The sequence below is a fragment of the Zosterops lateralis genome (genome assembly GCF_965231275.1).
Source record: "Zosterops lateralis genome assembly, chromosome: 1".
Taxonomy (NCBI): domain Eukaryota; kingdom Metazoa; phylum Chordata; class Aves; order Passeriformes; family Zosteropidae; genus Zosterops; species Zosterops lateralis.
The window spans coordinates 153543935-153559687 of NC_139762.1; the positions used below are offsets into that span (position 1 = coordinate 153543935).

The window sequence follows — 15753 nt, forward strand, 5'->3', positions numbered from 1 at the left end:
ATCAGTCCGGTCTGTCAAATGCTACCTCTGTTTCTTCACAGCTGCAAAGGAAATGGACTTTCAAGTAATTCTAGTGTGGGGAGTTGAAATTGAAATATGTAATATTGTTTTTTTTTTGAAAGTGTTTATGTCACTCCACTGTATAATATTGCAGGTACATGAAAATCTCAAGAAGAAGACGGGCTCCATATCCCTAACATTTTGGCTAATTTATTTTAGGTTTTATATCTTACAGAACAAACAATATGTTTTTGCCTCCTTTATTTTTCTTATTTTTGTGTGTGTTTAAGGTACTTCTTTCATACTAACTTAAAGACATTTTATTACTTATTAATCTGTTTTGTTTAAAGAAGGAGGGCAGAGAAGAGCGCCTATGTGAAATACCAAGAGGATATGTTAGTGCTCACAAAATATAGGGTGAACTACTACCCGACAGAGTGGGAACTAAGGAAAGAGTTTTCAACTAAACTGGTACTGTGTCAAAGTTAATACAGGAGCTGTGATTCCTTTGTGTACACACACAAACATGCAGATATTTGTAACCAATACAAGACATTCTTCAGTTACGCTGGCAGCGTTGTCCCCACAAAAAGGTACAGATAATTACTGATAGAAATCTAGTTCTGTCAAGTTTATTCTCAAGAGCAAATTTTTCTTCTACTATTTAGAAGTCATGAGAAGGGATATAAAGATTTGTTCTTCAAATGGGTGGATCAAAAATAATTTAAGGTACTAACTATATAACTTTATAAGGTGGAAAAACTTTGTCATTCGCCTCTTAGACAGAGGTTGAGATGTAGGTATTGGTTGAAAAGTTTTTTTTTTTTTTTTGGAGGGTTTTTTCCTTTTTTTTATGGGCAGTTCTTTGTGTGTCTTTGTTAAGAAACTTTTGAAGGTGTTTTGGTTTTCTTTTTTTATATAAGAAGATGTCAGATTTTCTTGTGGAATATAAGGAGAGATAGTATGAATGACAAGATACTTGCTGCTTGGAAATATTATTGTGGTATATGCAAAATTTTTCTAGTAGTTTCATTTATTTCCCTGCTTGATAAGTTACTTTGAATTTTGCAGAAACTGTTTTGGAAGGTTTTTTTCTTAGTTTTCCAGCTGGCTGCAGATAAGACCTAGCTCACAAAACTGGTGGTGTTGATTGTCAAAGGGGGTTCTTATCGAAGTTTCTAAGGAGTATCTAATCTTTCAAACCAATGCATGTCAAATTGAGTGAATGTGTTTGCCTTAGATAGAAATAAATCCTATAGTGTATGTACCTTTCTAAGTTCTCCTAAATAGTGAAGGAAAATCTTCTAGAATAGCAAGAATTCATTGTCTTCCTGCCCTAAGAATAGGCTGAGCAGAGGATTGGCCCAACAGAAACCTTCAATATGATAAAACTCTAACATCAGAAGGGGTAAAAGAAGTTTCTGTTGTTTTTTTGTTGGTTTTTTTCTCTTCTTTTCACTCTGTATTTTAAGTTATTTTTTTTGCTGAGTAAATTTTTTTCTCTCTTTAAATTTCTTTTTAACCTGTCCCTCAATCCTAGTTACAGTTAAAAGGTGGAAGCTTTCAAAAATTAAATGGTAGCAGAAGTGATTCCTCAGAGAGGAAGATGACACCCTAATTTCAGTAAAATGATCATGCGGAAAAATCACAGTACGTGGAATAGCTGAACTAAAGATGCAGTTTTACTCGAAGTGCAGCTATGGCCAGCATAATTAATTGTCAGTTCTAAAAAGGCTTTGCAGCTGGCCTTTGGATTAAAAGACTTTACTGCCTTTTGGTGATGCATGTGTACATATATCTTGGTAAATGGGGATTACCAGTGCCTGTTGAGTGGGAAATACCTGAGGAACAGTGGAGAGAATTACCGTTAAAAAAAAAAAAAAAAAAAAAAAAAAAAAAAGTCAAAGGCAATTTGTCTGAAAACTAACAAACAAACAACCAAAAAGAATTAACAAGGAAATAGAGGGCAAGACTGGGTTGGCCGCTGTACTTGCCACCAAGAAGATCATATACTCCTGCTGTGGGTAGCAACCCCATAGGCATGGAGGGTGGAGGTATAAGCCATACCAGACCTCTGTCATTCCTTTTTCTGTCACTTCACTCATTCTTTGTCTTTTGCCTTATAGGATATTGGCAAAATCATGCTACAGATACTACTGAAAGTTCTATATGAAAAGACACCGAGGTTCCTTTCTTATTGCACATACCCGTATCGACAGTCACTGTTATAACCCATCCAAATTAGATAATTGGGAAAATATTAAATTGTGGAAAACTTAAGGACCAGTGGTGACTGGTTGGAAAGTAAGTGCCTATGAGAGGAAATAATGGAAGCTAGAAAACAAGAAATATGGCTCAAAGCCAAATGAATTATAAAAAAAGAAGAGGTGGGGTTTGTTATATGTGTGTATTATAAAATTGGCTTTTCGCAAGATGTATGCTATATGAATAATAACATAGTAAGGATATAAAGATATAAAGTTTATTTCTGCTATTGGTAAGACTAAATATAAAGGGAGTAGTTGATGTAGCAGCTGCTTAAACTGTCTGTTTGGTTGGGATAACATCCAGTGAACATGTAAAGAAGACTCTGCTACTGATAACACCAACTATCAGCATCTACCACCCGCAGAAGGCACGGACCAAGGCCCAAGCTGGACGCGATAGAAAGGACACGGCCACGAAACACGCATGCTCTAAAAAGGCGGACCCAGGGAGGGGCCAGGCAGGGCAGTCCCTGGAATATGGAAACTAGTTTATGGAATTTCATATATCGATATAACGAGAAGGGTATTTAACAAGCGTCTCTGAGAAAGCAAGGGGTGGACTTGGCTGAGTGCCAAGTCACCCGGCCGGCCGTTCTTGGTTTTTTCTTATCTCCTAATTGTCTTAATTATTTTATTAAACATATTCCTTAAAATTTACTAAAAAGTGAACCTCGTTTTTCACAAAGACTGAGTTTTGCTCTCTTTGCCAGTGAAGGTTTAAGCCTGGTTGATGCTTATTGTAACATGACAAGTATTCTTTCATCAGGTAAAATACAACATACAGTTGCACATTTTATATTCATTGTGTTTTTCCAGACTTCACGTATGAGTGGTGAATAAGGGCACACAAAGTCCTCAGAGGAAGGTGAAAAAGCTTTCATAGCAAAAACTTGTTTGAGTTATACACACTGCTGTTCACACTACTACAGATAAGGAGGAAGACTTTTACAGGCACCATGTGAACTTTTTTCCTACAGGTTTTATTTTTTTCCTACAGGTTTTATTTTTTTCCTGATAAACGAAGACATTTTTATCCTCTAACTCTCTACCCCAATTAAGTTAACTTAAACTGACTGCAGCTTGATTGAATACCAGAATACAAGTTAAGGATAGTAATATGTCACATCATGGCTGTTTTAATGTGGAATTGAAACTTAAATTTAAATATCTTTTGGCTTAAAAGGAAAGGTTTAAAACAAAATGGAAGTGACCTTTTGAATCATGCTTGTTTTACTATATGATCATACGTACTTCTCCAGAGGAGTCTACGGGTCAAAAGTCTGCTCATGTGTTTCGCAGAAATCTTTTTATAGAAGTAATACATTGAACTTTGAAATTTGTTACTGGAAGAATAAAATCTTAACAGGATGATAAATGGATTTCACTTCAATGAGATAACAGGGATCTGGTGCCCCTGTTTTATCTGTTAAATCTTGACTGCTGTACAAAGCTACATTAAATTATTTCTAATCTATTTAGGCTCTTAAAACCTAAAACAGTTAAGGATATGTTATGGTTAACTGCTGATTGCTTTAATCAAATCCTGTTCCTCCTGAAAATCTGGCAGGTGATTGTTCAAATGATAAAAACATTAGTTTATTGAATATGCTGATCCTGTAATTGAAAAAGTAAAATTACTAAGCACAATGTTCTCAGTAAAGCTGCCAAAATAAAATACAGCCCAGAATGGCAAGCCATGCATTTCATTAAAATAAGGTTCAGTAACCATGAAATTTATCACCCTAAGGGCTTCCTCACTCTGACAAGTGACTAAAGTGTAAAATGTCAAATGCCTCTGTGCTGACCAGTAACTTGCATTACGATTTTGTTAGTCAAATACTGGATTTACAAGCTACAAGAAATGAATAGTTTTCTTCCTCAGCTTCCTGTGTTACTGCTGAAGACTCACACCTGCATTTGCATACAGCACATGCAAATGTCTGTGCCTTTGTGGGCTCTGGGAGATGGGAAATCTTGTGTGCTCACAAGTGAAGATGAAAGAATGTCAGGGAGCAACCTCAGCTTGTAGAGCCATGAGAATTGTTCCATGAGTGGGGAAGGAAGGAGTGAACCTGCTGGTTGTCCTCCTCATGATGGATAATAGCACTTCTGTTACCCATTGCATCTAGAAAATAGTATCTAACTCTGTTACAACTTGGGCGAGTCATTACCTTTCTGATGGAGAGATCACATCATGTCCTTTCAACAGCTTCTACACTTGAAACATCTGTCAAGACTTTGTTTAGAAATAATCTCATGCCCTTCAGACTTTGTAGTAAAGTCTTCTGGTTCCTGTCCTTTTGATTATTTCCTCTCCCAGTTTTTTCTGCTTGGCTCAGTCTGATGTACACCGTGCTTTGCTCACTGAAGTGTTTGGTTTGAATCTTGTTGGGCTTGATGAGGAATCATTTCTCATATGAGATGACCTTCACCTCTAAAAGAACATTAGGACAAAAGTGAGAATATGTTCCTTCAACTGGCTTGGGTTGTGCTTCTCTGCTGGAATCCACAGGTCCTGAAAAATGTGCAGTCCCTTCTCTAAACCACTATCAGGAGCAGAGTTTGAATAAATATTTGTCAGCCTTTTGGTTTTGTTTCACACTGTGTTTTTGATCCTTACAGAGAGATCCCTGTTCAGTAAACCTGCTCTCAGTGCATGGGCTGATAATACTCCTGGACCAACACTAGAAAGCTCCTGAAACAGTATTCCCTACTTGAGAATACTGTTTTGGAGTCAGCTGTTTTTCACAGCAAAATTTGTGGAAGCTGTTGTAATGTCCTCTGAGTGTCCCACCCACTTCAGTGATGGTTTCATCAAAGTTTGACAGAGCCTGAAAACATTCAGGCATTCATGGCACATCCCACTGCTTATTAATAAGACTTGTGAAATCCTATGTGACTGCTGATTTATTAAAACCTTCAAGTGTTTCAGAGTAGGATTTTCCCTGGAAGACTTCCTGAGTGACCAAATTCAGGCAATTCTACTTGTCTAGAATCAATTCTAAAATCTCTTCCTTGAACCAGAGACCTACAACAAGCCATTCAATATGCCAAAGTGCTTTCACAAGGCTTTTAGAAATTCTAGGCAAAGTTAATGGCAGCACAGTGTCACCAGGATTACTGCCAGTTGCTCAAAGCCTCATTCACTTCATATTTTTGGTTTGCCTTCTCCTAACAGCTGTATACTTCAAGCAGGTGTAGCACTTCAAATATGTAGGACTACATGCAAAAGGTAACATTTTGTCTGCTTTTCAGGATTTGGCCAAGTAGGTGGTAAAGTTGAATGACAAGTCTGTTAATTTCAACAAACTGTTACTTATCAACACCTTGCAGACAATGAGACAGCAAAATAATTCAGGAATGAATGTGGTATCCCTTATCAACTCCATGTGTGATAAATGGATTTAGCTGGTTGTGATGTTAGAGGAAGGAATCTGTAAGTGTTAACTGTCTTCATGGGAACTGGGGTGGAAGCCAAGCCACTGTCTTGTACCAGAATAAACTGATAAGAGCAAGTGTTCAGTTAAAAGTAGAGCAGTTGTTTAAAGAAATAGTCTGAAGATGTGAAACTCTTGGAGAAGTTGAGGTTAGGTAAAACATGCAGTATTCATTCAAGTACCTGACTTTAGTTTTGTAACTTTAACTCTTCCCCTGGTAGAAATGGCAGCTGTCCTCCTGGTCTCCCCCATTTCCCCCCACAATGCAAGCCTTTGATTTCTTCTGCAGCACAGAAAGGAGAACATCCCTTTGAAATTTATCTAGTCAGAAACACCAAACAGCTTCAGCCAGGTGTATGAGTGCTCCCATCATCCTTTGTCTGACGTCTGCCATAGTGATACTCCTTGCTTGGGGTGCTGCTGTGGGCAGTTGCCATCTCCTGGAAGATAAGCATCAAGACAGTTTTGAAAATGGAGAAATTCAATATATTATTGCAAGTAGGATCTTGCAATAAGTTGCAAGTTGATTAGGAGTTGACAGATCAGGCAGCTGGAAATGTAACATCTGCAATTCTGTGAGGTCAGGCTCAGCTTTCCAGAGGAGCAGTGAGATGACCTCTGCATCCATTATACTTTTAGGATCAGAGAACAGAAAGCTCTGAGAGCTTACAGAGGTTACATCTTGTGGTGTGCCTGTTCCCAACAGCTGCTGCCAAACCATAAAGATAATTAAACCACAGAAAAGAGTAGAGACTAAAACTCTTGGTCTGATATTTCTTCTGTCATCTGAGCAGAGCAGCAGAGACAAATCCAGACTGAATGTGAGTAGAGCAAGATGAGGAAAAGTCAGTGATGCAACCACAAACTTCAAGCACTATAATAAAGGTGTGTGGATGACAGAAGATGAATGAGAGCTTTTTAACTTAAATCTCTTCATTAAGCCCACACTCTTGCTAGATGCTCTTACTCAAGCTTAGAGAATGCTCCTGTCAGTCTGTCGCAAGGCATAAGCAGGCGGCCTCAGAGCACTGAAGGCAGCGTTCCCTGATCAGCTCACAGTTTGGTGAGTTCTTATTCTGTTCTGTGAATAGTCCTACAGCCCCTGAGCTGAGAGGCCCTTTAGTGTTAGGTGCCTGCTAGACTAATTTTAAAGATTTATCTGAGCAAGACATTGCTGTTCCTCTTTATCCTTCAAATCAACACCCATCAATTTTCACTTGTTACTCTCCAAGCTGTAGTTGGTGTGCCTTTTAAAATTTTAAGGAGATATTCAGCCCTGAATTGAAGCTGTAGCTGTTCCTTGCACCTACTCAATCTGTGGGATCCCTTTCATATTCCTTCCTCGGAAGATGGCTTACACTAACTGCACAAGTATTTAGGTGTCTCTTTAAACAATAAAGGCACAAACCCAAATTTATCTTGTCAGGTGTTCAGGTTACTACTTCTTTCTCTGGATTTCCCCCTCGGCTTGAGATTTCAGGGTCTATCCAGGGTAATAGAAGGAGAAAAAGAGATTGCTTCTTCTGTGAATGCACTTTGCAGAAAGGATCCCATCCCTTTGTGAGGATATTAGATGTCTAGTAGGATAACCTGCCAGCTCAGCTGTTACACTTCAGTATCAAGCTACTTTGTGCACTTCAGTTCTGGCCTTTCCTTCATTGTTTTGCTCTTCACATTTACTGCTTTCAGTGCCTGCACTTATTAAAGCAGCTCTGCCTGCTTAGGGAAATACCTGTGATGTTATCTGACCACAAATTCATTCTGCCTCTGAGAATGCTCTGGAAAGGCACTCTGGCTGGCATGCAATTAGCCTTGCATAAAGAAACAACCACTAGATGAGGTTTGTTTTCTAAACAATCAATTGTGCTTGTATAGGCTGAACCCCTCACTGCGCTGTTCTTTATGTCAGTAGCCCTATATCTATAGAATTACTCAAGTGCAATCACTTTGAATCTTACAGCTGAATTAACAATGGCTATGACTTGTTGATTTTAAACACCTTTTTAATGCAGAGAAACTCTCCCCTTCCTCGAAGAAACCTGCCTAGTCCTGTAGACACTATTGCAACAATGTTTTGTTCTTATGGATATTCAAGAACAGCTGCTTTAACATGTGAACGATTAACTCACTGAGGATGTTTTAGGTAATCCATCTGTTATCTGATAGTAACCTCCAACAGAAAATGCTTTTGGGAGACTAGATGCCTTTCAAACAGCCTTTGCTTGTTTAGGGCGGGTTGGTTTTGGTTGGTTTTTTTTGGCGGGAGGTGGAAATAATAGCTCACAAGGGCAACCAGCGTTCAAGGTATTTAAATGTACATTAGCATCTCTACTGCCTTTACAACCTGCTTGTGATAGTCCCAGCTGCCTTGTAAGAAATAGTTATGGTGCAACTGCTGAAACCGTTGATTCCTCTTAACCACTGTGCCTTGGAAACGTGTCTCTGTGGGAACTTAGAGAGGTGCAAGACCCATGATCTGGATGATATGGTGATGCTTAGACTCCCATGGATGAGATCTGCCCCCATCTCTCAGTGCAGCTCTGTCCCTTGGGTAACATGCTGAGTTTCCCTTGGAGGATGGCAGCTGTGTGTATTGCAGGAAAAGTAGATGGGACTGACAGAGCATGACTGAATGGTCTGACCGTGACAGGGCTAAACCTACACTGGGAGATGGGTTTGCTTTCAAATAGTTTCATCTGCAAACACTTCTGTAGTGATTGCACCGATGTGACAGCAGGGTGTAAACAGGTGCTGCACTTCCCTGGGGCAAGAGTGCTGCAGGTCTCACCCCACAGCAGTCCAGATGGATGCTGGATCTTGTGCATCCTCTAAGAGGAGAACAGCTGACAGTCATTCCCAAATTAGGTAAAAATGCCAAATTCTGGCAAGCCTTTGCCAACTGTTTTATAGTTCTCTAGAGTCACAAATGGCAGAACTTTGTGTCCTCTAAATATTGCCCTGCTAGCTGGTCTTCATGTATCAAGTCCAACTGCCAAGCACTTGTAACCTATTATTTTAGTGTATATGTCAGTAAATATCTTATCCTGACAGTTCTAACAGGGTTAGAGCTTGGCAAAACACATTCTAAAATAGTACACGTTCATCGTCCAAAATCAAAATGTCCTGATCAAGGTGCTCTTAAATGTGGCCATCAGCTTTCAATGGGGCTGCTTATAAACCAGCTGCCTAAAGCATATTATTTGCACTAAAATGGATGGTTTGTAACTTGGCCAAAATACTGTCTGTTTATTACCTGTATTTCTGTCTCCTACAAGGTGTAACTCTTATGTGGTGTGAGTTCCCAACTTTGTTAAAAGTACTGGTTATAGAAGTTCTTACTGTTGATCCTAAATGCTGTAAATAAGGTCTGAAATCATTGTGGTGGTGCAACCCTTTAAAGTGCTGATCTATCCATATTATTGACCAAACAGTAATCCTCTGATTTTTTTACAGTTTAATAATTATTTGGGTTAAGGGAGGATTCCTAATTTTGTTTGTCTTACACCTCACTTAAAATACACAGACTGTGCATCACTGCTAGGTTCAAATGTTTATTTAAATAATTGAGAAACTAAATCAAATAGCTCTGCTTCATGGCAGTGCACATAAACACGTCTGTCAGGCTGGTATTTGGGACAGCCTAAAAAACTGGAGCAGGGATCTGCTCAAGTGCTCCAGCAATACTTTTTATGGAGTGTGCTTTCCCAACGTTTGTTTGTAATTATTTGTTCTGCTAAAGGGAGGCGCTGGAGATGTTTACCAAAGGTGCTGCACCCTCAACTTGCAGTTCCCTCTGTTAGCACCACCTCACGCAGCGAAGGTGTGGGGCCAGAGGGGTGGAAAGCAGCTCTTTTACCACACCCTTTGCAGCACAGATTTAGGAGGAGGTGGTATTCTTTTAGTGCCAGGAAATATGTAAGAAATAAATGTTATCTCTAAACATCTTTTATTCCTTTCTTTCAGTACTGAAGTGATGAGTTCCATTTAATGCTTCATAAGGGGATGTTAGAGTATTTTCTTTGGCTCAGATGGAGGGAAGCTCGGCACAGTTTGCGTGGGGAAGGGAAAGAATCTCTCTCCCTTGTGCTGACAGGAGACAATTCCCAGCAGTCGTGATGAATCGGTGTGGGCTCAACTTGCATGTTGGGCTGTAAATGCTGGTTTATTACCCAACAATCTCGATGATGAGATTCTCCTTTGATCTTTGAGTCTACTCAAACAAGGCAAAATGAGAACACTTAGTGCAAGATGATATAACCAGTTATATATACTTGTTTACAAACCCTGTGGAGAATCTGATATGTGAGAAACCCTCTTCTGAGATGTTTTGGTTTTTCTCTGAGGGAGTAATTATTCCTCAGAGTTTGTAAAATCTGGCCAAACCTGACTTCTCTGTCTTTGTTGGAGGGTGAACAAAATTCTAGGGATGTTTTCAAAAGCTTCCTTTACCAGAGTTTTCTGAGATTGAACGATGGTAATGCGTTTAGGGACTGGTAATTGAAAATAAGATAATTCCAATGAATTAGACTTTGCAGACGTTAATGATATGCTAGAGGAAGTCGGCTTAGGAAGATCTATGCTGTGCTCTTTTTTTGTCTTGATCTATTGGATAGCTTCTGTAATTGTCTAATACATATTCTGGCAGTATTTGGGTTTCTTAAGTATTTGCAGCCTGAAGAAACCAGCCTGTGAATTTTCAGGCAGTGAATATGATTAAATGCCAGTACATGAAAATAATGTGCTTTTTGCAGTAGCATCTGCAAGGGATATCTAACTTTGCAGATACAGGCTAAGTAATTAGTCCTGGCTTGACTATTTTTATGGATGAATATTCATACAAAACTCGAGTCTCAACCTATTACAGAAAGTATTTCTTATTCTGGAGAATCAGCGAAGGTTGCCCTGGAGTATTCCATTTTCCTTACTGCAATCAGGAGGACAGCCTTGGTGAAAAAACTTAGAAAAAAACCCCAAAATGCTACTACCAGTGATGTCCTGATTGCACCACCAGCCCTGGACATTGCTCTTCCTTCTGCCAGTGCAATTTATCCACTTGGTTATGTATTAAGATGTTTGCTGACAACAGCCTTAATTTCATTTCCCTCTGTTGTTCTACTCCATAGAGACAGAGGGAACAAATCCATTTAATTCAGATGGGAGATAACATTTGGGGTCAACGTGGTTTAAAAACCTGAGGGTCTTGTAATAGGACATTCCAGGCTGGACCATAGCTTTAGCTCTGGCCAGACTGAAGTTTGTACCTCTCTGACCAAATCAGTGAGTTTTCTCATGAAAGTCATTACTTGCAGCCCATAACAGCAGATCTGCACACTGGCCTGAGTGAGCTCTGTCCCCATGAGGTTTTGAGTTTTGTGCTTTTGTGGTGACTTGGTTGTTACTTTTTGGTTTTGAAAGCTATTAGTGCTTGCTGGCTTGCCCTTTACCTAATTTTGGATGTAGAACCTGCTAAATGGAGATGCAGCCATCACAAATCAGGCCATGCCTATGTCTTTGCTGTGCTGTGGAACTGCTTCTCAGGGCCTGTTTTCTTCCCAGCATCCCTGGTCCCAGCTGTTGTGTTTTCCACTAGCTCTGAAGGCCTCTCTACTGCTATTTATGCACATACCCCCTGAGCTGTTTACTTGTTTAATGTATCTGTAATAATAAACATGATGGTAATGTCAGCATATATGACTTTTTTACATATCAGTAAATCAAAATACAAGTTAAATCAGATAATGCCACCTCTCCAGTTTAACAAAATGAAGTATTTCCTACTAAAAACAGCAGCAGCCATGATTTAACAATGTAATCTGATCTAATATTAGTAACAAGCTGTGCCTTTAGGGAGAGTATAATATCCAATCCCCTGAATAAAGTCTGTCTCACATTAAATTCTGGATCCCTCTTAAAAAGATGGCTTCCCAGAATTGTTTCAGTAATTGCATAAAGACTCATGATTTCCTATGTATTTTTCCCAGTAATGAATGGAGAAATTATGTTGGCCCCCAAAATACAAAGAATGATGAAATAGTGCTGTGTTACAAATCTGTTCTCCCTGATGTCACAAGCACCTTCACCTCTCCACTTTGCCTCTTGAGTTTTCTATTCCCCCTCATGTGTCCAGGCAGGAAAATTCCAGTCAGGGGAGTTTGTCATGCCCAGATCTGTGACAGCATCACCACATCTTCCAGCAGGAACCAAAATCTTACTCTTGGTCATTTTCCAAATGAGCTGGGAGGGGGTGGAAGGAGGGTCCCAAGAAAGCCAAGGGGGTTCTAGTTAAGGCCATGCTTTATGGAAAGAAGGAAGCAGGAAACCCTGTGGAAGATTTAACTTAGGCAGGGCTGGAGTTTGTAAGCCTGTGTGTGTCAGGCTTTAATAATTTCTGGAATTTTGTATACGTACCGAGGAAAGGGTGCAACAAGTCTTCATTAACCCTTCCAAAATCAAGCTGTTCACACACTTCCTTTTATGCTTTGGATTGTGGTTTGGATATTTATTTGTTGGGGGAATAGAGGATGTCAGATGTTCAGCGTTAAGAGGAGAAAAGCTGCCAGCATCATCTGCTTCTCTTAGATGAATTTGTATTTGAAACATCGTGTTTTGGCTTAAACAGCAAGGCAGAGGTTGTAAAAGACATCAGTTGACTTACAGTGTGTGAAGAGTCCTGAAGGCAGACAAAAGTTTGTGTTGGAAGAAGTTGGGAAAAAATCTGTTTCTTCATGTGAGGTGGATTGCTCCATAGTTTAATTCACAACGTGCTGCAGAATGACTTACCCCTGCCCAGACCTTGCTTCTGTGGCCTAAATTGTGTGGTAGCTTCAAAAGTAGGTCATGATGCAAAAGCACTGTGCTGTTTCCAGTGGCTCTTTTCTCCCCCTCCTTTTTTTCTCTCCTTTTTTTTTCAAATCTCAGGTTTCAAGATGAACTTGCTAAGAGTCTCTGACCTGCAGCCAGTGTTAGTCATAGGGTTGTTTGGGCACAATGTCCTTGTAGGAGAAGTTGGTTTATGCTGTTGTGTTTCAATGCCTTTGATTACCTAAATGATGAATTAGATGTTGGGACATGTCAAGTGTGGTTCTTTATTGCACCCAGTTAGCCTTAACCTTTTTCCTTTGGCAGGGTTTTAGTGATTCACAACAGGCCAGTCCAGCGTAATGTAAGACTGTTTTAAAATGAGAGGTCGACTTTCAGGATCCAGAGGTAACATAGCTCATGTATGGGAATGTCATTAAGTAATACATGATATAATTGATTTTTTTAAAAAAAATATTTCTGATTAAGTGTAGTCTTCCCTCTCTGATAGGGTTAATACAGTTCTGTTTTTAAAAAGTAGTATCTGAAAAGCTTTCAGTGTTTGCATTCAGCTCTGTCAGAAGTCTTAATGGGAATTGAAACAAGTGCCTGCCTATAATTGCTGCCCTTTTGAACCAAAGGCCTCATGACTCACCTGTAGAGCAAGTCATAGAGTGTGTCTGCACCTTTATGATGGAACAACTTCATCAGATTTCAGAGGATACAGCCCTTCCTCTGAACTTTGAGTAGGCTAGTTGAGCACATTTATCCAGCTGGGCCAAAACCTCCAGGCATGTGTTCTAGATGCTTTTCTTCCTAGTGCAGTGACTGAACACTTGAGTATTGACATGGGCCAAAAAAACATCCCTTGTGGCCAGTTCTGTTACCATAAACAGCTGCTAATTATTAGCAACAGAGCCGCAAAACTGCCAGGGAGAAAATAGCTGCCTGTTGGCCAAGCAAGTGGTGGTCTGCCTTGCATCTGGCAAATACAAGGAGAATCCATGAGAGCTCTCCCAGCAGGCCTGAGGATCCTTCTGCCTTCTGCACAGCAGGTGTATGGAGCTGGGCAGATGAGTTTGCTTTTTGACCTTGTAGCCACAGGGACCCACCGACAGCTCCTTTCCTCTGGGAGCTGCAATTCCACCCTGGCTTTGGGCATCTCTGCCCAAAGGGACGCTTCTAGCCGCTCCTGTGCCTCCCTGTTAGGATGGTCTGGATGCCTGCAGCCAACCAGATTTTATAAAGGATTTCTTTAGGTGCTTGGAGGTGTTTTTGTCAGCTCAGTTTCCAGCCTGGATCGGTTACAGTGTCTGGTTCGCTGCTGTGCTGCTGCTGTGGCTGCGTAGGAAGCAGTGGGAGTGAGGAACCGGGACAAGGAAAAGGAACAACAGGCTGGTGCTCTTAGAGGAAGTACTTGTTTATGCCAGCTAAAAGTGATTGAGAAGCCTGGAGTGTAAGCAGTGGGATAAGCTGGTAATGTATTTTATGTGATATTTCTTTACAAAATTAGTTGCCCAATCTTACAGAGTAATTTTTAATGTATTTTGAGAATGGACAAGGCTTTGTAAGGTGGTGCAGCCACACTTGCAGAGGGATTGAAGGTCAGCCTTGCCTTTAAGAACTGCTCTTTTACAGCAGCATTCTCTTTGTTTGTTGGTGTGATGGAGCACAGAGCATTTTAACTCAAAACACCAGCAATTACGCTTCGACAAAAAACCATTTTCCTCTGGAAGAGGCACAAACCCATACAATGTGTCCTTTCCACAAGTCAGTCAGATGCTGAAGCAGAGCCCATTGTCCATTTTGCATTGAATTTTGGAGGGAATAATAAGTGATGTTTGTCTGCAACATGGAGGTAGAAGTGCTCAGCCAAACATTTATTTAGCCTGAGGAAAAAGACAGATAAATTCAGAATGCCTTTCTTTCTAATGCTAATATTAAAGCTAAACTTAAATCAGTCTAGATAACTCTTCAAGATATGGCCAGATTACTTGAAAATCTGAGCATAAACCAACTTGGCAGAAAAGTATTTGACAAATAAATGGAATGACTGAGCACTTACAGGCTTGTCAGCCTGACATGATTCACAGGTGAAATAGTGTGGTTGCTAGCTTGGGTGTCTGTGGGATGCACTCATTGCAGCACTGCAGGAGGGTGAGTTGTAAGGCTCTGGAAGGCATGAAAATCTCCTGTTAGACTGGCAGCTTCTGCAGGCTCTTTTTTCCCAAGTAAGCATTTGAATATTTCATTAAGTAAGTATACTTACTTGGGGTTTTTTTATTGTTTAGGGCCTCTTGATGTATTGTGCAGAATGGATCACTGACAGGTCCTAGTGTGACAATGATAACTGTGACCAGAATTACTAAAGCCTATTTAAATTCTGTAGTAACTGATTGGTTGATTCTTAGCTATTTTACCTTGTGAAGGTAAAGAAGGAAAAGAAGGAAAGTGGTAAAGTGGTAAAGAAGGAAAAATCATTGTTTGCAATGATGGCTCAAGGTGTCTCTTAATCATTCCTTTCTTCATCAAGAGGGTAAAATCCATTTAAACCCTAGAATCTTTGAGTAAGAGTATTTCTGGCATCATTAGAAAATAATTCCTGTGAGCAAAACTGAATGCAGCTCTTTGTGATTTGAGAGGACTTTGGTCATTCTGTATCCTTGCATGTAAAAGAATCATGATAATGGAAGAGGCAGATCTTGAAGACAGCAGATAACTACATAAATGACTGGAAGTTAATGCAATAAACTTCAAAGGAGAGGATGAGATAAGGGGTAGTTTATCTCTGTTCAGTCCTCTCCTTTTTTTCTTAGATATGCAGTAGTCCTTGGACAGAAGTGTTTCCATCGTTTTCAGTTTGCTCATTCCAGCTTTTCATAGGCTGTGCTTATTTTTCTCACTGTCTTAGGTTTTAAAATTAGTGCATACCACCTCTTCTGAGATTGTTTCTTACACCAGTAAATGCCTGAAGGAATGTGCAATGGCTTTACAGGAAGAAAACCTTCTGAAAGATTTGAAATCTTCTCATGGTATCCAGTTGTTTTCTACTTGGCAAGCTTTATTACAGGTCAAAAAAATACGTGTGTGATTACCTGAAACGTGCTGTGTACTCTACAGCTTACAGTCAAATGCTTTGGCACTGGTTCAGAAATTCTAGTTACTTGTCAAACAGTGCATTCCAATTCCTTGTTAGCAAGAGAGAGCTGGAAATATGCATCAAAAATAGTTCAGTCTTAAAGATTTGGGCA

The 15753-nt window shown here is 39.9% G+C and overlaps 1 protein-coding gene across 3 annotated transcripts in view; it reads left to right on the forward strand.

Annotated features, from left to right (window-relative positions):
* SLC45A4 (solute carrier family 45 member 4) overlaps window positions 1-15753 on the forward strand; it is a 69773-nt gene that overhangs the window by 13600 nt on the left and 40420 nt on the right. The gene's annotated exons all lie outside the window — the stretch shown is intronic.